The following is a 22,980-nucleotide window of genomic DNA, read 5'->3' on the forward strand; positions in this document are numbered from 1 at the left end:
TGTTGGGTTGTGCGAGACGTCACTGCCGCCTTTTACTTTTGACATTCTCAATCGCTTTGCCATTAGTTTGGACCTAATAAACTTCAAAGCGTGGTCCCGATTAGTGGATAATTCCATGGGCTTTGATGATCTAGAAAAAGCATTTAGGTCGCTCAATTGCTACCTTATGCAGTTCAAATTCAGATTAAAGAGGAAGTCACCATCCCAGAAAGGACCCGACAATTCTCCCTGGAAGTGAAAGTTAAAAGAGGACAAAAATTGAAAAACCCTGATGCTTATATTCATCTAAATGCTTTTCTCCAACAGCAAGGGATAGGGGTAAACCCAACACCATTAGTCAACATAGAACATGACACCATTCCAATAGAGGTGGATAACAGCGACTTAAAGAGTATTACTCTAGCCGCAGGAACCATTATTGGAATGGTGGTTGATGACCGACATTTTTCCATTGATTTAGCAAATGAACTGTTAGGACCAATCCCCAAGGACTGTTTTGACAGTGACAGGGATGACACTACAACACCAGACATGATCTTTACCCGGCATGGGGGGAACTTCCTGGTGTACACTTCCTGCCCATATGGTAAGGAAGATGTGACTTGTGACTTCATAAGGGATGAGGTGATTTTCCAGGTCCATGAGGGCTGCCTTTCCCACCTGAAGCCTCCAGTCCAAATCAGCACTCTGACCAGGGACTTCTCCACCCAGCTGGAGGAGGCCGCTGAGATAGCAAAACCAGAAGTCTTTCCAGGCTTCAGGGAGATGGTGGAAGAGAGAGTCAACCTAGCTGATGCCTGTGTGACTCTGGAACAGAAGCAAAAGTTGAAACAAGTTTTCTTGGATTTCCAAGATCTCTTCGCGGTGGACTCATATGACTGTGGTCGCACTGACATCCACACAACAACCATTCCCACGGACCCTGGCATGACTCCAGTGTTTATGGAGCAATATTGCTTGCCTCTCGCATCCATGGAGTCCCTTACTGAAATAATTAAGAACCTTCAGTCCCGGGGAATAATCCATCCAGTCCACAGCACCTTCAATAATCCGGTGCTGGGAAAATTGAAGCCAAACAGCCAGTGGAGACTCTGCGCCGACCTTAGGGAGCTCAACAAACGGGTCCATACTTCCCGATGGCCTCTTCCCTACATTGACCAAGGGCTGGCCCAGATCCAGGTGTCACAGGTATTCACCGCAATAGACCTGACCAATGGATACTGGACTGTGCCTGTCAGTAGGGAGGACCAATACAAGCTGGCTTTTACCTTTGGGGGCCAGCAGTACACATGGACCCGGACTCCTTTCGGATACCTCAACTCCGGCAATGAATTCAACATTTTCCTACATAAGGCCATGCCCGACCTGGGTGCGAGGGGTAACCTGGCTTATGTAGATGATGTCCTCATCAAAAGTTCATCTGTGGAGGAACACATAGCGGAGATCCGTTATGTTCAGACCCAGTTGAGGGACGCCGGAGCAAAACTTTCCTTTCAGAAAGCACAGTGGTGTAGAACCCGTGGTAATTTCTTGGGGCATGAGATTACTCCTCAGGGTCTCTGTCCCAAGGAAAAGAAAGTGGAAGCACTTCAGAAACTGAAATACCCCACTACTCTGCGGGAACTAAGAAGCCTCCTTGGACTGACTAATTACAGCAGAAAGTTCATTGAGGGCTACGCAGAGACCACCAGACCCCTGATTCATCTCTTGAAGGGGGAGGTCAAGTGGGAATGGGGTCCAGAACAATCCGAGGCAGTATGACAGCTTAAAAGATGCCTCTCATAAGCGCCTTGCCTAGCTTACCCTGCCAGAAACAAGGAGTTTTTCGTGGAGACAGGGTTTTCTAATACATGCTTGACTGCAGTATTATATCAAAAGCATGACAAGGTCAATAAAGTAATCTCTTATGCGAGCAAAACTTTATCCTCTGTGGAGAAAAGATTCAACGATTTTGAGAAGGCACTCCTGGCAACGGTGTGGGCATTGAAGAATTACCACCCGTTTATCCAGGGGGAACACATCATAGTGGAGACTCCGCACCAGCCTCTACAGTATCTCCAAAATGACAGAATCCGGGCCGGAAATGTGAGTAATTCCCAAATTACTTCCTGGATTCTGTCAATGAAAGGCTTTCCTGTGGAGGTCAGATATGGCAAAAACAAGAACAGACCCCTCGCGCAATTCTGGCTGACTTACATGATTGTGCCAGAGAAAACTGTCTCGAGGACAAAAGTCTAAAGATCAAGGACAACATGGAGGCATATCTTAATTTCCCACACAAAGTCTTTGAAGAAGACAAGTGTGAGGGAATGCCCACTGTCTATGTGGATGGATATGCTCTTACCATGTTGACAACAACGGGGAAAAAGAACTTGTGGCCGGCGTAGGGAATGCATGGGTGAATGAGTCCCCAGAACCCTACGCTGGGAACAAAATTAGTCCCCGAAGTAGTTAGGTGGCAGAGTTGATGGCTGTGCATCAGGCCATCCTCACTGCTGTCCAACATCAACTCCACGATCTGGTCATAACCACAGATTCGGATTATGAACGGAACGGGTTCGTGGAACACCTGGTTAATTGGAAAACCAGAAGCATGTTATGTGCTAATAACAAACCCTTGAAACATGGGAAGTTAATCCAAAACATTGATGATCTGGTCAACTCGAACGGGATGACCATCTACTGGAAAAAGATCAAGGGTCATTCCAAAGTAGAGGGACCAGACAAAACTGGAAATGACTCAGCTGATCAGCTGGCCAAAACCGGGGCCATCCAAGGGGATCTAATAGAGATTGAGTCCCTGTTGGAGGAAATCCAGGACACTGCTATCACTAGGTCCCAGACAAATGCTCACAATGATCTTTCAAGTGCACAATGGGGGCAGGTGCAAGTGGATCTAGGTCACCTGGCCTAAGCCCCACCCACCTTGTACCTTCCTGCCTGCCTGCTGCTTTTTTTCACCACTTAGCAAGCCCCGCCCACCTAGTGCCTTCCTGCTTGCCGCTCTTTTCCACCACTTAGCAAGCCCCACCCACCTGGTGCCTTCCTGCCTGCCACTCTTTTTCACCACTTAGCAAGCCCTGCCTACCTGGTGCCTTCCTGCTTGCCGCTCTGTTTCCCTACCTAAGGAGCCCTCCAGCCTCTTTTCCTTTGCAGATGGGTAGCAGGTGCAAGTGGATCTAGGTCACCTGGCCTAAGCCCTGGCCACCTGGTGCCTTCCTGCCTACTGCTCTTTTTCACCACTTATCAAGCTCCACCCACCCGGTGCCTTCCTGCTTGCTGCTCTTTTTCACCACTTAGCAAGCCCCGCCCACCTGGTGCCTTCCTGCTTCCCACTCTTTTTCACCACTTAGCAAGCCCCGCCCTCCTGGTGCCTTCCTGCCTGATGTCTTTTTCACCACTTAGCAAGCCCCGCCCACCTGGTGCCTTCCTGCTTGCCGCTCTTTTCACCACTTAGCAAGCCCTGCCCACCTGGTGTCTTCCTGCTTGCCTCTCTGTTTCCCAACCTAAGGAGCCCTCCAGCTTCTTTTCCTTTGCAGATGGGGAGCAGGTGCAAGTGGATCTAGGTCACCTGGCCTAAGCCCCGTCCACCTGGTGCCTTCCTGCCTGCCTCTCTTTTTCACCACTTAGCAAGCCCCGCCCAACTGGTGCCTTCCTTCTTGCCGCTCTTTTTCACCATTTAGCAAGCCCCGCACACCTGGTGCCTTCCTGCCTGCCGCTCTTTTTCACCACCTACCAAGCCCCGCCCGCCTGGTGCCTTCCTGCTTCCCGCTCTTTTTCACCACTTAGCAAGCCACGCCCACCTGGTGCCTTCTTGCTTGCCGCTCTGTTTCCCTACATAAGGAGCCCTCCAGCTTCTTTTCCTTTGCAGATGGGGAGAAGGTGCAAGCGGAACTAGGTCCCCTGGCCTAAGCCCCGCCCACCTGTTGCCTTCCTGCCTGCTGCGCTTTTTCACCACTTAGCAAGCCCCGCCCACCTGGTGCCTTCCTGCCTGCTGCGCTTTTTCACCACTTAGCAAGCCCCGCCCACCTGGTGCCTTCCTGCTTTCCGCTCTGTTTCCCTACTTAAGGAGCCCTCCAGCTTCTTTTCCTTTGCACATGGGGAGCAGGTGCAAGTGGATCTAGGTCACCTGGCCTAAGCCCCGCCCACCTGGTGCCTTCCTGCCTGCTGCTCTTTTTCACCTCTTAGCAAGCCCCACCCAACTGGTGCCTTCCTTCTTGCCGCTCTTTTTCACCACTTAGCAAGCCCGCCCACCTGGTGCCTTCCTGCTTGCCGCTCTTTTTCACACCTTAGCAAGCCCCACCCACCTGGTGCCTTCCTGTTTACCGCTCTGTTTCCCTACCTAAGGAGCCCTCCAGCCTCTTTTCCTTTGCAGATGGGGAGCAGGTGCACGTGGATCTAGGTCACCTGGCCTAAGCCCCGCCAAACCTGGTGCCTTCCTGCCTGACGCTCTTTTTCACCACTTAGCAAGCCCCGCCCGCCTGGTGCCTTCCTCCTTCCCGCTCTTTTTCACCACTTAGCAAGCCACGCCCACCTGGTGCCTTCCTGCTTGCCGCTCTGTTTCCCTACATAAGGAGCCCTCCAGCTTCTTTTCCTTTGCAGATGGGGAGCAGGTGCAAGTGGAAGTAGGTCACCTGGCCTAAGCCCCGCCCACCTGGTGCCTTCCTGCCTGCCGTGCTTTTTCACCACTTAGCAAGCCCCGCCCACCTGGTGCCTTCCTGCTTGCCGCTCTGTTTCCCTACTTAAGGAGCCCTCCAGCTTCTTTTCCTTTGCAGATGGGGAGCAGGTGCAAGTGGATCTAGGTCACCTGGCCTAAGCCCTGCCCACCTGGTGCCTTTCTGCCTGCCGCTCTTTTTCACTACTTAGCAAGCCCCGCCCAACAGGTGCCTTCCTGCTTGCCGCTCTTTTTCACCACTTAGCAAGCCCCGCCCACCTGGTGCATTCCTGCTTCCTGCTCTTTTTCACCACTTAGCAAGCCACGCCCACCTGGTGGCTTCCTGATTGCCGCTCTGTTTCCCTACTTAAGGAGCCCTCCAGATTCTTTTCCTTTGCAGATGGGGACCAGGTGCAAGTGGATCTAGGTCACCTGACCTAAGCCCTGCCCACCTGGTACCTTCCTGCCTGCTGCTCTTTTTCAACACTTAGCAAGCCCCGCCCACCTGGTGCCTTCCTTCACCATCACTGTCTTGTGGCCAATGCTGGATTTGACTTTTATGGACTTCATTCATTCATGGTGCGTCACTCTTTCTCAACTCTCATGCTGGACTTCCTTTGCATCTTGTACTCATTGTGGCCCTGAATCATGCTGTTCCCATCTTCATCTTGTATCCTGGCTTGCAACATTATGTGTTACTACTGACTTCTGCAATTGTATTCGCTCTCCACTCTTGCTTCTCCACTCTTTTTGACTGCTTACTCTCTTTTCTCTCCACCTTTCCCTTCTCCCTTTTCCTATCTCCTCCCCTTATTTTCTTCTATGCACTTACTCTATCAGAATTGTCCCTGGGCCTAATATGATAGCAACCTCTTCTGTTTCCTCCATCCTCCCATTGCTGTTTTTTTCCTCCCCACCACCCCTTCAGCACTATCTGAAATGTCGTCAGGCCTAGTATGATAGTCGCTTGTTTTGTTCCTCCCCTCCCTTTCGGCACCCCTCTCCCTCACTGTTTGTTTTTCTCTGGCTCTACCAGAAATGTCGTCAGGCCTAGTACGGTAGTCGCCTGTCTATTTCCATTTCCTTCCCACTCTCCCCCTCCCTTCCTTATCTATGTTTTAGCTCTTGCACTATCTGAAATGTCGTCAGGCTGAGTAAGATAGTTAATTTCACATCCTTACTGTTCATGGCCTGTAAGAATGTGGTTGTATTTTCCCTTGTTCCCTCCCTTGCCTTGAAGCGCTTTGAAACACATTGTGTACAGGCGCTATATAAATAAGCGATCATATCATATCATATCACAATGGAATAAGGAGATTTGATCACGGGTCAGAAGGGGGATCCAATAATTGGTAAGTTTTACCAACACATTGAGGACCCTGAGAACCTTCCCCCGACGGATACCGATTACATTGGGAAAGAGGACCTCAGAGTGTTGATGAAATGTCCAAAAATGTTCTGAATCCAAGACGGTTTGTTGGTAAGGAAATCCCAAGCTGGCCATGATCAGTGGGTGGTCCCTACCTCATTCCGAAGCCTGATGTTAAGTCACGCCCATGATGCGGCCACCGCCGGTCATAGGGGGTTTCATACAACACTTGAGATCTTAAGAGAGGTTGCATACTGGCCACACATGGGGCAGGACCTCGATCAATACTTGAAGGGGTGTCTTGTGTGTGCAAAATTTTAGCCAACATCCCTCACACACTGTGCGCCTCTCCAAAAGAGGGGGATGACACTGCCATGGTCAGATTTGCAAGTCGACTTCATAGGCCCCATGATTCGCTCCTCTAAGGGAAAAAAGTACATGTTGAAGGTGACATGCGTATTTACTAAATGGGTGGAATGTCTCCCGGCCCCAAACTGCAAGGCAGAAACAGCAGCTACACTGTTGATCAACCACATCTTTTCGCATTTTGGTCTACCCCAAAGGATTGAGTCAGACAGAGATAGCAATTTACCAGCAAAGTAATGACTAAGATGTCGGAGATACTGGGGGTTAAAAGGAAGCTACATATTGCTTACCGGCCAGCCTCTTCTGGTGCAGTGGAGAGATACAACAGAACCATTGTGAGCATCTTAAAAAAGTTTGTGGCAGATTCTGGGCCAAGTTGGGAAATCCGATTACCTTGGTCCTAATGGCCATCAGATCTACCCCTTCATCTGCAACTAAAATGTCACCGTTTGAGCTGATGACTGGACGCAAGATGGTGCTTTCCCAGCATTTGCTCTACATGACCCAAGAGCAGACATTAATCAATGCCTCCACAACTCATGAGTATGTGGAGAATTTAAGGAAACACCTTCAACATGCTTTTGCCTATGCTCAGCGGAACCTAGAAAGATCAGCCGAGAGTATGAAAACTCATTATGATTTGAAGACTACTAGGAAAGAATACAATGTGGGAGACCGGGTCTATATATAAAATTATAAAAGGAACCAGGCCAAACTGCGAAAATTTCTGCCGACATGGAAGGGACCTTTTGAAATTGTAGACAAGATCTCCCCAGTCGCCTACAAGATCTGCATACCCAAAGGTAGTTTGGCGGAAGGGGAAGACAAGTGGGTCCATATAAATCAGCTAAAGTGTTGCCATCCCAGGCATACTTTGCAGCAACTGGAGGAGTCCTCTGCAATCCCAGAGGGGGCCACTCCAGAGTAATACAGTTCCAACCCTAAAATATTCCACATATAGCCTATAAAATTCTATGATTCTTGAATGCAAATGTTTCCTGATGTATAAAATGTATATGTTCGCCCCACCATTAATAGTGGTGGGGAAATGTCTACGAATATATTTCTGCCGCTTTGCTTTGTCATCCTAGGAGAGATGAAACCATGGAGACTGACCAGGGAGGACGACCCGGGGACCGGGAGCAAAGATCAGAGGGGCCCGAGGTACCACCCTAAACTCCCATCAGGACCGGTGAGGAGAACCGATCGATCCACCCTGATAAGGGAAAGATGCTGAACTGTGCCATCTGCAGAATCGGAAGAAGATGATGCGGACATTCCAACGCATGGATCAAAAGATCCTTTGCACCCGACTCCCCCTCGACTTGAAATCAAAGTGCAGTCGGGTGGGGGGCTTGTCAGGTGTCTTGACCCACGTTCAAGTTATTATGCTGCAACATTTGGTGATGTGGGCTTAGAAAATCCAAGATGGCCGAAAAGCCCACATTTGCGCCAGAATCCAGGAAAACCTCGCAGTTTTGCACACACCAAAATGGTTGCCTGACCTGCCACCCACCAGTGCGAGCGTGATGGGCCAAAAGCACCATGAGTGAAATGCAGTGCCAAAGGAAAAACAGCAGTGCCTGTTAGCTCAAAAAGCGCTTTGAAATCACCTTTGTTTTTCTGAAATGCAAGTTCAAAATGCCAAACATTGCAAGATATTCAGAAATCTTACTGAAAACCAGCCGACATCTGGTTAGAATGCAGTCTTGTGTGCATACAAAATCTGGAAAGATGAAGAGCCTAAAATAATGTTCATAACAAAACTGGCTGAGCTGTGGATGTCAGCAGCTTAAGTGAAATGGGATTTAAAGCCACTAAAATCAAAATGTTTAAAATAAATGAGTGACCTACTGTTGAGTGGCACATAGGTTGCAACTGTTTAAATGTCATAGTTTTGAACTTAGAATCAGAGTTCTAGTTGCATGTGTAAAAATTGTAAGTTTGATTTGAATGAAGAAAAACTGGGAACAAAAGTGACATTTAGCTGAAGCCTGGTTTAAGGAGATTGAATTCTGCCTGACAACTACCCCCGACAGGAGTGGAAACTTGCCCAGAAACTGCATTCCCAGACCTGGCCTCCCTTCTGCTGCACCACCAAAAGGAGATCACACCTCTCTGATTGAATCAGAGGAGGGGCACCTGGGACTGCAAGGGAAACAGAACAATGAACTTTCCTTGGCTTAGGCAAATGTTAAATTAGGGCTTCCTCTTGGAAGAAACTGGGAGGAGCAGTGCCTCTGGGAGCCACCTAAGCTGGAGGTGGGGACATACAGAAATTCCCCCATGTGCTTTGGAACCTAAACCACGCCCATCCGGGCCAGAGCATAATTTTAAAAAGATTCATAATTCATAATTCATAACTGTCAAAATTATATAAATAATATCATTATTCCTGTGATTTTTCTGTACACATTTTAAGAGGTGTTAGGACTCTGTGGTATGTTCTGGGGGGTAGTAGTGGAAAATAGGGTATTACTCCAAATGTCTGTATGTTAAAAATCTGACACTTTATCATCTGATGCCCATATTCCCTGCACACACTTGTGTAAATTCTGCAAAGGTTTAGAGGTTGTGTTCTTGAAGAAAACGGCAGAATTCTGTCAGAAGGGGGATCGGATGGTTTGGTGCTACAGAAAATATGTTAACTGGACATATAATATTAGAAACATTGTACATAGATAAATAGGCATTTGGATCAAAAATAGATTTGCGTGCAAAGTGACAAGAGGAGGATCCTCTGACCCATGAAAATACCTCATCACGATGACACTCCATTCCTTCCCCAATCAAGGGAGGGAGGAGAACTTGGCCAATGATAAGTTTGAGGGGCAGGCTTAGTTATGCCCACGCACACACCCATTTTCAAAAGACATAAAAAGACCCACTGAAATCCAGGTAGGGACGTTCACTTACCACTTCAAACTGATTTCTTGCAAAGCATTTTGCTTGACCAGACAATATCCAGAAGACTCCAGAACCAGAACTTAGAATCTAGACTTCAGAACTTGTAGCAGAGAGGCCCAGTCCACAAGCTGAATCCTTCAGAGGCCTCAGAATCCAGCAACCTAACCAAACTATTCAACAGCTGGGTGAGCTGTTTGATTCTGGCCTAGAACCCTGTGCCAGAATCCAGAAAGCAGAGCTGTATCGAGACTGCATGCAGTGCCGATAGAAGACCAGACCCAGACCAGACCGCTGTGCAGTGCCAACAACTTTTGCCAGAACCAGAGATCCAGACCAGCAGAGCAGAGAGAACCGCAGCTAAACCTGTTGACCAAATCTGTGACGAGGCCCATTCCTTCCAAAATTAGGAGTGAGTATCCTGAGAACTGTGCAAACCAATCTCTTAGTTTAAAAATAATCTAATTCAAACCATTTCCATCTATTTAGAACTGCATCATAGAAATCGTGTGTTCATTCTGTGATTTCAAACCTGTGAAAGTGTCATTTGCCGTTCTGAATCATTATTTCATTTCTGAAAATCTACCTCCACAAAATCGTCCGTATCTTTTGAAGCTAAGATCCTGAGCTTTCCAACGAACCCAGAACCGACTTTCTATTCCTTATACTTTTTCCTTAATCGCGCTCGACGCATTCGGAAAAAGTGCTGCGAATTGAAAACTAGCTCAAACTTCTTCACCTGTCAAAAATAGCTGTCTTTTGCTTGCATTGCTGAAATTTGTTTTCAACCTGATAATCCCTCATGAATCATTGCTAGTATAGACCTGAACTAATTCATAGTAGCAGTCACCTACCCTGAATCTCCTATAGGGAATTAAAATCATTTTTAACATATTTTCACTTCTTTGCAAATCACATTTAAAGTATTTTTGCCTGTGTTTTAAAATAATCCTTGTGCTCTAAGCTTGCTAGGGGGGAACTGAATTGGTATTGCATTTGATGGTATACCTGAAAATTGTGTGCTCCCCTTCCATCTCTTTATACTGCATAGGGGGGAGTGAATTGCCACAAAGGGAAAAGTGATTATATTCTCTCTTGTTGAAACCATATCAGTTTATTTCTGTGCTGCATTCTTTCCATCATTGTTTTTCCTTGAAACCATAAAAGCATTCTCAGCTACCTTATCCTTTCTATACCAACTCCTAAGTGATTACAAAAGTGTGCTAGTGTAATATTATCCATTGTTGATCACTGTCATATTCATAAGTGTGTGATCAAATATTATTTTATTATAAGTGATATATATATATATATATATATATATATTGTTTAATTTTCAAATAAATCTTTTAATTTGCAAAACAGACCTACTTCTTGGCTCAGTGAGGTCAGGGGGATTCAAAGAGAGGGGCGTTATACAATGGTTTATCATCCAGATCTATGAACTTGTCATAAAAATATATAATTAAGGGCTTCCCTTGGGCATCCCAGACTCGGCACCGACTTAGTTGGAGTGTTGAATTGAAGTCGCTTATCAACACGAAACAGACCCTACTCAATCAAGGGATAATAGTGCCATTCACTTCACCATGCAAAATTGTGATCTACTCTGTCAAAAAGGCCTCAGGGGCAATTGGAGAAGGAGCCAGGACTTATGCCCCCTAAATGATGTGTTACAGAAAGAATTCCCTCTGGTTCCAAACCTAGCCACCATTCTGTGCAGTATCCCCAAGGAAGCGACCCACTTTACATTGTTAGATTTAATGAATGCCTTCTTTTCTATACCCTTTCACCCTGACTCACTGCCTTTACCCATGGCAGGGAGCACTACGAACACACTTGTTTGCCCCAAGGTACTGCGAGAGCCCAAGCATCTTTAACAGAATACTACACGCTGAACTAGGTAACATCTAAGTGCCCAGTACATTCATTCACTACGTGGACGACTTGCTTGTGGGTAGCGGCAGTGAGTAGAACTGCTGGACGGAGTCCATTAATCATCAGAAGCCCGCCACATTTCTGACAGAAGTGTGTATGGACGATGACTTGCAAATATATGACTGTGCCCCATAAGAAGGGGAGGAGGATGACATTCTCAAAGCAAAGGATAGCTGTCTGCAGGAGGGGGAGGTGCTCTTGGTTGACAGGTCAGCAACGATTGATCAGGACACAGGACAAAGGCATATGGGTGCAGCAGTAGTGTGCCTCAAGGGAGGTGAATATGAAACAGTAGTGATGAAAAGACTACCCATGCACTATTCAGCCCAAGCAGCAGAGCTTGTGGCACTCATAGAAGCACTACAGACATCACAAGATTGCCATATGACCATCTATTCCTTTTCCGTGACGTTTTCCCCCATTGGTGTGAGTGTGTGATGTCTAAAGGTCCCATAATGGCACACATTCTTTCAATTAACTCTTTAAAGAGATCTCAGCACTACTTGGCATTAAACGGCAAATGTGTTCAATTTACCACCCCAAGCCAACGACATTGTGGAGCACATCAAAAGTCTTCTCAAAAGCAAACTAAGCTCTGCACCGCATTGAAAAAGAACTGCGTGCACTGCTTGCGCTTAGCCCTTTTCAGTTTGCGCACACAACCTAGCAAATACCACCATCTATCACCCCCGGAGGTGGTAACTGGTTGATTCATAAACACTTCAATTTCCCCTGTCACAAGAGCATCAGATGCCCATAAGGCAGCAGCAGGCCTAGGTGAGGGATTTAAAGAGTATTTGATAAACCTAACAGTGCCATTAAATGAATCTCACGACAAATTGCACCACCCTGTACAGAAGACACAACAGGTACCAAACACACAGCAGTGGTAAGCTCCCAGCCTACCCAACCACTCCTGCTCGGAGAAATGATATACGTGCATAGTTTTCTTCAAACATTGAACATCCTCGGGTTCCATGGCTCATACAAGGTAATTTACTCAGCCCCTCTAGCTGTAAAAGTAAAGGGGCTCCACTATTGGATGCATCATTCAGAGGTATGTAGGGCATACCCAACCGGCATACAACCACCCTGAGTGCATCCCCACTTCCCTGCTCTCACATCTCAATTACGATTATGAATTCAGCCATAGCAAATGAAAAATGACTGCAAAATATTAGCAAGTATATAATAAAGATAGAATAACACAAGCCTGTTATTAAATAAAACATTTATAAAATAATTTCTCTCCCTCTTCTCTCTCTCTCTCTCACTCTCTCTCCACTCACCTGAATTGTGCATCCTCCCAGGGAAAAGCCAGCATGAAAAGCTACGAAGGAAGAAGAGATCATCAAACTACCTATCAAAAGACTCAGCCGCATTGCTTGGGGAAATCCCTGAAGAATACTGATTATTCAGATCAGCTGAAATCTTGTTTGCCTCACTCTTGCTACCCGACGAACAAGCAGCTGCCAATGCAAAATGGATACAGATAGTGCACTAGGAACTGGTCCGATTGGCAAATGACACTGAGCATGGGTTCAACGTCATAATGGTCAAGCTGCATGCCCTATGGTTGATAACGATACAGAACTGCTACGTCCTGGACATGCTGACGTTTATGGAAGGAAGCGTTTTTCAAAAATCAGAGACTCATTTTGCACATTCGTGCCTCCTGAAGATGCGGAGAATGGATCGTTGTCTCACATAATAGCACAAGTATACAGTCTGGGAGTGCATATGAAAAAAGAATCTGGTATCAAAGGGGAGGATTGGTTTGACATTGCTTTGATTGTTCTCCATCCTAGGTAGGAGACCTTGCGAAGATGATTGTACCTTTCATCATGTTCATCTTGGTTATTTTCTGCACCTGCCAAATGGGACTCCGGTGTTGTGCCAAAGCAGTGACAAGTAGCGCAATGATGATGGTTTCAATTGGGGCTCCATATGCACCTTGCTTTAAAAAGAATACCAAAATACAGACAGACCGTGCCATTCCTCTAATCATCTCTTATGGAGATGATGCAGACTACCAATACCACACCATCATTGTCCTACCCCCTGACCCTGAAAATGATGTGGAAGTATGGGTTTTGATCTAGTAGGAGATGGGGATATATTTACATGACATGCACACCCGAAGAATATGCGCAAGCAGTGGAATGTTTGCAGTCAGTATATAGGTCCTGCATGCCAATAAAGGGAAATCACCATATGAGGCCGCTGTTAGAAGGGAGCAATGAACACATGCGTATGGGGGAGTTTGTTACTGTAGAAGTAACAAAGGGGGGAATGTTGGGAAGGAAATGAACCTATCCCACCCCCGTAGGTGCTTTAGGGTGAGTCGAATCCCATGAAGAAACCTATGATGTGCCAGGGGGGCATGCTAAGAGACCCTGCACTGACATATTACGCAAATTGTAGATGTTTAGACTTAGTGTGCACATACAAACAGGTGCCATTTTGTAGCTCTGACAGAAACATACAGCCTGAATGGCAGAGCATTAGACACATGCCGCAAACCTGACGAAGAAACCTGAATAGTCCCAAGTGCTGATGAGAGAGAGGCCCGGGCTGTTCATTTCCACAGAAACCCTCCTTTGCTCTACAACTGTTGCCAATATGTTTTATCCCGAGAAAGAATGTATCCTGCAAGGCCATGATAAGGTGCTAGTCACCTCGCTGTATGTGTTATCACAACCAGGCCAGAGAAATCCTCCCACACCCACCCACCTAACTACATGTAGTAACCCCCACAACTGTCCGAGTCCCGAGACACCTGAATTCCTAGATGCCAGCTGACCCCAGGCCACCGAACATAAACCAGACAACCATAAAAGATCTAAAAGAATGGTCATCCTGTCTGTACTTTACAATGGCATGATTTGTAATGCGAGGTACGGGGAGGGATAAATTATAGTTCAAAAGTGAGGGTGGAACCCTTGGATGCCAGACGACACACCTGGGACGAGTGAAATGTGTGCGGGTCACAGTGACCTCAAGTCTCTCCCTGTACCAGCCCATGATCATGCCAGATTCCCTGTGTAGCAAATAGTAGCACTGTGACAATAAGTCATGTAATTGTATTTTTGACCTTGGTCCCCTTGAGACTATGAGCCCAACTGATCGCACATGATGGAAGACGGACGGACGGGGCTGAGGCCAATGGCCTGGCATCTCATATGGAGCAGGCTGACCATGCATAGGGTTGCACAAACCAGCCACGTGGGTTTTTACTGTATGCTGATGATGCTGTACCCCTTTGTGAGCTCTTGCTTGCAACCTTTTTGCTCAGAATGTCCCTGAGCAGCAGAGTTCTTTGCTGGCACACCTATTTTTGTAAAATTAATACATGTTATCATTGCAACAATCTCTTGGCCTTTTTTCCCTAGTGGGTTGTATTTTTTCTGGTGTGAACGTTTAGGGGTGTTACTTCATTACTAGGAAAATGATGCCTGCTCATGCAGCACATTGCATGAACCCCATTCCGCCCTTAATATAAAGCCCTGGTAATCTGCACACGCATGGAGCATTTGGGTCAGTGCTCAGTGGACAGAGAGGGGACTGATCACTACAGTGGGCTTAGGGGCTTAAGAAATGGGCTGTGAGAGCTGCGGGCCTGATCACATTAGCAAGGGCTCACTGTGCACTGCAAACTCTGCCTCGCCGACAGCACATGAAGAATGGATAGTGAGGAAAACTGAAATAATGGGATGCCAGAGAAAAGTAGAGGGGGCTAAAGAGAGAGAGTGAGAGAGAGAAACAGAAAGAAAGAGAGAGAGAGAGATACAGAGGGAAAGAGAGAGAGCAAAAGAGAGAGAGAGATACAGAAGGAAAGAAAGAGAGAGAAAGAGAGAGAGAGAGAGGGAGAGAGTGAGATAGAGAGATACAGAGAGAAAGAGAGAAAGAGAGAGAGAAAGATAGAAAGAGAGAGATACAGAAAGAAAGAGAGAGAGATACAGAGGGAAAGAGAGAGAGCAAGAGAGAGAGAGAGATACAGAAGGAAAGAGAGAGAGAGAGAGAGACAGTGAGAGATAGAGAGAGAGAGAGAGAGAGAGAGAGAGAGAGAGAGGGAGAGAGGGAGAGAGGGAGAGAGAGTGAGATAGAGAGATCGAGAGAGATACAGAGAGAGAGAGAGAGAGAGAGAGAGAGAGAGAGAGAGAGAGAGAAAGAAAGAGAGAGGGAGAGAGGGAGGGAGAGAGAGAAAGAGAGAGAGAGAGAGAGAGAGAGAGAGAGAATGGCTGAGGGAGGGAGAGAGAGAGAAGAAGGGATTACGTCTCTGATGGAAAAGTCCTGAAACCTGCTGGACCATCTGTGATTGCTCTGATGTCCCATGGACCTTCTGCTCCATGCTGGAATGAGTCAGCTTCATGCATGTAATGTCCTTGGCCTGAGATCTTACCAGTTTCATCTCTCGTCATTCCAATGCTTTCAATTTCCAGCATGTGCCTGTGTCCCTGTTTGCTGCACTCCTCTCACCAGGCACTTCTATACTAGCAAATCAAGTTCGTCAATGGTGTGCACATTATGCCTCAGCTATAGGGCTACTTCTTTGATATTACACATTCTTCCTATCTGAAGATTGCGCTGTGCTTTGCTTCGCGTATCTTAGCTGCACTAGGTATCTATATTTTGATGTCTCTGTGCACAAATCTTATTTTTACCTATATCTTCTTTCTGTAGGGAATGTGAAGTTGTGCCTCTCTCATTCCGCTTTTGTCTTTCAGTTTCCTTTGTTGTGAGCATATTTTAGCTTATTTCATCACCCCGATTCTGTGTACATCGAACAAAATGCAGTGCAGTGCCATCTTTGCCTGTTTGCCCCTCATGCGTTTGAACGGAAACACTCTCGATTTGGAGTTGGGCATGCTTCTATGAGCTTCTATTGCTTAGTGCATGGCTGTGGCACTGTCCAAGTGCCCTGCCAGCGCTGCTTTGATCGTGAGTTTAATGAAACTGTTCATTCACTCCACCTGTCCATTTCCCTGGGTGTAGTACGGTGCTGCTCTTAAATGTGGTCCTGCATGTTGCATTTGGAATATTTAATTTTCTGACTGGGTTCTCAATGAGAACTGGTCCCCTTTATCTAGTAGCCCCTAGAAGGGGCGGGGGGTGTTTGACTGGAGCAGACCTCCTGAAAGAATCCTATTGCTTTCTTGACAGTGATGCCTCTAGGAACTTTACTTAGATCCACTTGGAGGTGTGATTAACCAATACGATCTCACAGACTGGTTTTTGTGTCATGTGGTACAGAGGGCATTCATGAGGGATGCAGATCTTTTGGTGAATCTCCAGTTGCTCTCCGCACAGACCCTTCATGGATCTCCACCTTCCGTTCCAGCCATGACTAGTGTTCTCACGCCCTTTTTTGTTTGTAAAACTTTTTTCAAGATGTCATTTGTGTGTTAGCTGTATGAGCCTCACAAGCATCTCTGTGGGTGGGACTGTTGACCAGTATGAGAAAGCCCTTCTCGGTTGTGTAGCTCATTGTCATGACATTTGCAATATGATTGTATCCTTGATGCTATGTTATGATGACTTATCCGTGAACTGCTACCACACAGGGCCAGGTTGTTTTCTTCTCATCCAGCCAATCTTCCTTTACTATGTTGAGAATGGTGGCCAGACAGGTGCACTTTTCCCATTTCCGTTGAGTAATCCTGCCCGTTGTGTAATGTGGTATGTCGGTGGTGCTGGCTACTGTGCACTTTTCCTTTGGTTGTGATGGTGATCGCTGACAGTACAATCGGACAGCTTTTTTGTTTTGCCGTTCTGGGATTTGTTCCATGTTGAAGTGGAACTCCTGTATTTTGGAGGCCAGGCGGGCTAACCTGGGACTTTGGGTTGCTGTGCTCCGCAACCTCAGGATGTTGGCCAATGGTTTATTGACCATCTGCAATCCGAACTGCTCGCCCGGTAGGGGCTGCACGCCCTTCAGTTCACAGTAGCACATGTGCATGCGAGTAACACATTTTCTCTCACAGATTAATGCCTTCCTACATCAGTTATGGATTTTGATGTGAATGCTTTGATGAGGGTAGCTTTAATGTGGGTAGCTTTGATGTGGGTAGCTTTGTAATCCTTCTGCATCAGGACCGACGCAGCCCATAAGCACTTGCATCGACTCATTTGTGAGTCTCAAGTTTTGCGTCAAACGGACTTAAACACAGTCCTTTCATAATTTCCATGTTTTACTTTTGGCAAAGCCTACTTGCCATTGAAGACCATTTGCAGTATGCACCTTTCCACAGCAGTGCCCTGGGGCATTCAGTGGTAGCTGAGAAGTCCCTCATGAACTTGGCATAAGAATCTGACATCCCCATGAATGAATGCCATGGAGGATCCTCTCTGCCTCCAACTAGGCTTTCTTTCGGGTGCACGCCGTTTGGTGAAGTGGAGTCTGCAAGCTTCTCGCCTCATCACTCCTTTCTCTCAGCTATTGGCGCTGCTCTGCTTCAGCTTTCGCATGTATGAGAATGCCATCTTGACAGCATTTGACTCACCGAATAACTTTGCGAGGAGTCCATATCAGTTTGTGAAATACTGAAGCCACCGGACATAATCTGAACCAAAGCGTTGTGTATTGAAAACACTCATGCCCTGCTTGGTAAACATTTTGAATCCATTGTGAGACAGCACCAGTTCTGTTATGTTGGGTAGGGGAAACTTTTCACTTATCACCCCTTTTGTGAGGGTTCTGAAATCGACACACAATCTAAACGTATATGTTTTCTGTATTTTTGAGTGACACAATGGGGCTCAGCCACCCTATGGCTCCCAGCAAATCTATGACCATGTCACACGGCAGTTCATGCAATACTTCTTCAAGCTCCCCTCTCACAGTGACAGGTACTGACCTCATGCTGTGTTTCAGTGGCACGGCCGCTTCTTTGTGTGGATTTCATGGACATAGCCCATGAGACTTCCTAGCACCACTTAGATAATCCCAGTCCACGGGAAGAGCATATGCCTCATTTACATTAGAAACTAGAAAAGTACCAATGTTGATTTCCGAAGTGGACAACGGGGCAACAGTAATTTTACTGTTGCCCCATTTCTGACTTTCTACCCCGAACTGCTATTGCCCCCTTGTTCTTTTCTTCCCCGCTGACTGCTTTTTCCCCACCTTTGTGCCTTGATTCCCCACTGACTTCTGTTGCCCCCTTTGGGCCTTTCTGTGCTCCTGACTGCTGTTGCCTCCTGTGTGCCTCTCTGCTCTACGAATGATATTGCCCCCATATACCTTTATGCCCTCCACTTTTTTCTTTTGGCCCACCTTTGTGGCTTTCGGACCTGACTTCTGTTGACAACCTTTGTGCAATTCTGCCCCATGACAGTTGTTGCCCCCCTTTGAGCCTTTCTTCTCCCCTGAGTGCTGTTGCACTCTTTGTGCCTTTTTGTCTGACAACTGCTATTGCCACTTTGTGCCTTTCTACCTCCCGCTGTTGGCTTTTGCCACCCCACCATTGTGCTTTTCTTCGCCCAACTGCTGATTCCCACTTTGCACTTTTCTGCACACCCTGACTGCTGTTGCCCCCTTAGTGCCTTTCTGCCCTCGACTGCTGCTGACCCCTTTTGTTCTTTCCTTCCCTCTTCACTACTCTTGCCCACGTTTCTGTGCCTTTTCACAGATGCTGTTCTTTACCCCTCTCTTCCTGGCACCACCTTCTGGAAACTGTCTCCACTAACCTCTCACATGTGCCCCGTGTTGCCAGTTCCTCATCCTAAGTCCCAGTGCACCTGCCAAATCCCTGCTGTGGGGGCTACATCAAGTATGCATACATCACAAGGACAACCATAGGTGCAAGTACACAGACAAGCAAAGCCTCAACTCATGCTGCGAGGGCATCAAGCATGCACACATCATAAGGACAAATTAGGTGCAAGTATACAGACTGGCCAAGCCTCGCCTCGTGTTGTGCGGGGCTACAACCAGTATGCACAAATCATAAGGACAAACTAGTTGCACGTATACAGACTGGCAAAACCTTGCCTCGAGGTTCAGATGGCGGCGTATGGTATTGAGATAACAAAGCAGCATGGAAAGAGCCAGAGGAAGGTTTGCATGGCAGCAAGGTGGCATCTAAGTGGTTGGTCTAGAAGCCAAATGGCATCCGTTTTTTTTTAGCAAGCACTAATAATACATAGGTTTGAAAAAGCACTATTCCTACCAAGCACTAAGATGCATCAGCAAACAGATAGAGGAGCAAAGTGGCTAACATCCAGATGCGATTTTTCTACAGTATATAAGCAATGCTGGGTCAAGATTGTAATTATGAGGGAGGATAATCAACACACAAGGAGGAGCCAGCAGCTAACAGGGCAGTGAGGTTACAGAGTGCCCAGGAGGGTGTTTCGACACAGAGGCAGGGAAATGAAGCAATTACCATACCCGGTAGATAGAAGTTACAGTTGACATTACAGAGAGGAGCTGTAAAGGGCAATCCGCCATATGGGTGTGTACTTGTTTGTAGCCTTAGCAAGGACGAGAGCCTGATCTGGGACATAGTGGTACCAAGGAAAACAGTCAGAGAGAAAAATAGTGGAGCCGATCTGATCCTGCAGCACAACCATAGACGTAAAGGGCGAAAGGTATAAGGTGATAGGGAAGAGGAGGGAACCTGCTGAAATATACGAGGTTTATGACTTACCGGTAGATGCAGGAAAACAGTCACAAGGAGATGGCGATTAAGCAGTGGTAGTGGCGGAGGGGGGGCTTGCAGCCCCAGACAGGGAGAGAGCCTGAACCCTTTTAGGAGGCCCTTTCAGGGGGCTGGTGATCGCTTGCCGACTTTGGGGGCATGGTGGAAATCAGGAAGTGGCCAGCCAATCCGGCGTGCTGGCGGTGGACGCGAGGGACAGCTGCTGATGCCCCCTAGAACGTCTGCCATGATGAAAGGCCCTCAAGGGCGGATGAGGGGGAGCGAACTGGCTCTAGCTTAGCTAGTGGGCCGATAGATTCTCCAAGATGTTCGGTAAAAGGACCCAATGTGAAAAAACCCCACCTTCTTATAGCATGGCCATTTAGGGGGCTGGCGATCACCTGACGGCTATGGTGTGGAATCAGAAAATACAATATTAAAGCTTCTATACCATGCAAAGAGAAATACACCAACACGGGCTTGTAAAGATTCCCAGAATCTTTATTGCAATACTGAACAGTTTATAAAACAAAGTACACAAATAGCTATTTGGCCGTCAGTACATCACAGAGACCACCAGCAGGTTCAATGTGAGCAGTGAACAGGAATTGCTAGCTGGACATCAGCGTATTTATACAGTTTCTTCATAACGATGTCCAGCCTACTACAACTTAATCATGTACTGGGCTAGGGTTCACGCCAGGTTCATTACTAATTTAGTCTAAAAAATGATGACAAGGTGCGCACTCTGGTTCCCAGTCAAGTTTTCCTGCTGTAGCAACAAATTGTCTTCTCCTCCAAACGTTTTCTTGACTCCATTAATCATCAGGGAGGCTGTGTTTCTTTTCCTTTTCAGGCGTATCTAGTTGCATTTCCTTTGAAGGTGTTTCAGGTTAATTCACATTGATGTCTCTAAGGATTCTGGTACTTGTCTTCTCACACTTTTTTCAATTGCAGGTGACTGGGCAACAACTCCCTCCAAAGCACACATTTATCCTTGATAGGGGGAGGGGGAAAACCATGTTTATGGCTCTGATTGATGGAGTCAAGAAAACATTTGGAGGAGAAGACAATTTGTTGCTACAGCAGGAAAACTTGACTGGGAACCAGAGTACGCACCTTGTCATCATTTTTTAGACCTCATTCCTAATTTACATATCTCGTGCATGCGGTTTACTTCTTAATACATTTACTAACAAGCACTATTATTCTCTGGGTTTAAATTTGCACTCTTTACACATTTGCTTCAATGCAGGTCAACACAGATGTTTCGCATGTCATGTTTAAATAGCGTTATCATTCTTGTATATTTGTTGGTTAACATCGCCGACTCAAGTAATCCCCTGATCCCGAGGTCAACAAAGGACAAGGTCTACATAACCCTAACATGTAGCCTGCAGGCAGGTTGGACATTAACTCTCCTACAGAGGTTGAAGAGGTTAAAGTAAGAACAAGAGAACACAGGTCGTCCATTTTAGGCAACAGGGTGACTTTGCACGATGAACTAAAATGGTGCTTTAACCTAAAATGGAGGCTTGATTCACTTAAGGTCACGACCTTGTGATGCGGATTTCCTCGCAAAGTGACTGGGCATAGGCCAACATATACAATGAGGACGAAACAATATTATATCAGTTTTAACAAACCCTCCTTTTGGCCTATGCCAAGCGCTAAAACTACCTTCAATCACTTTGCGACTAGCTCCACATTTCAACGTCATTACACCCTGAATCATTATCAGACATATCTATTGCCATTAGATCAGACACTAGAGTTTCTTTCAACACGTATTCCTTGGAAACCTTATCTGGGGTGTATATTTTATGACCTAATACACTTGTTGCTTGCGCGCAACACCCCCCTAATACCGAACATATACCAGGGAGACACTGTATACAACAACAAAGGAACAGAAAACTACCCAAGATAATCAGCAGGGCCGACAACAACTTCCATCCCCACGACCGTAGGAGGTCCCAAAACCATGCACTAAGTTCCCAATTTTCCTCAGGAACATGCACTTCCGAACTAAGAACATGTAGGTTTTGGATCGCCCTAAAGATCGTTGAAGAGGAGTCTGGTACGTAAACGCAGCAAGCGGACCCCACTAATTTACATACTCCTCCACGCTTTGCCAGAATAACATCTAATGCCATCCGGTTCTGAAGAGCTACTAATCTTATCGCTTTCTGTTCTAATGTCATATTATAGAGTATGTCAGTGGTCCGGTTGATGGTTCTCACCAGTACTCTCACTAGTCCCCTGATATCTTTTGAATTCATAATTTTCCCAAAGAAATGGCACAAAGGATTTCATAATGTCTCCTAGAGTTTGCGCTGGAGTATCCCCCTTCACATCTCGTCGTGGTCGAGTCTTCGAAATTTCTGCAGTACTGGGAAAAAATACCCCAGGCAATAGAATCCCTAGATAGCAAGTTCCTTGCCAATCCCTGGGCAACCAAGGAAATGCCACATTACCGCAAACAAAATAGACAGGTTCACCTACATACAGAGGTCTGTTCTCACTAGTCAAATTCGCAACATTGGCGCATTTTCTAAAATTACCCATTGACCGTGTTCCATTCCTCTGTATGCAGAAGGAAACTGAATCGGGGCTATGGTTAACAGAATAAGATGGAGGCGTGGCACCCTTATTGCCTATAGGAGCCATTTTGAAAGAGATCAAAGACTGAAAAGGACGAGACAATCTATCAGAGGGCCTAACAGAAGCAACGTTTGGCTTACTCCTATTTGCAAAAAGCGAGCATCCCAGGGGCATCAAAACACGCTTTTCAAAACTATTCAAATTTGTACCATCAAAGTTCCCTGAGATGCTGTCATTCCATTGGCCAAAGAATAGTGCTCTGAGAGAAGCATAACAAGCAGTTGTCAAAGGTAAAGGATGAATATACCAACCTAGCCCCTTATCCCCATGTTGCGGTAAATGCGAGCAGATCCAGCAGATGGTCCTATTAAAAATTGCATGAGTGGCATTCATTATTAACAAAAGAGTATTATTCTGATAGTTTCGTCTATGTGAAGAATCTCTAGGTGACAAGGTATGCAATTGCACAGAAGGAGTAGGGAAAACAGATACATTTTCAACAG

This window comes from Ambystoma mexicanum, chromosome 6q (genome assembly GCF_040938575.1).
Source record: "Ambystoma mexicanum isolate Mex_15411 chromosome 6q, UKY_AmexF1_1, whole genome shotgun sequence".
NCBI classification, from domain to species: Eukaryota; Metazoa; Chordata; class Amphibia; order Caudata; family Ambystomatidae; genus Ambystoma; species Ambystoma mexicanum.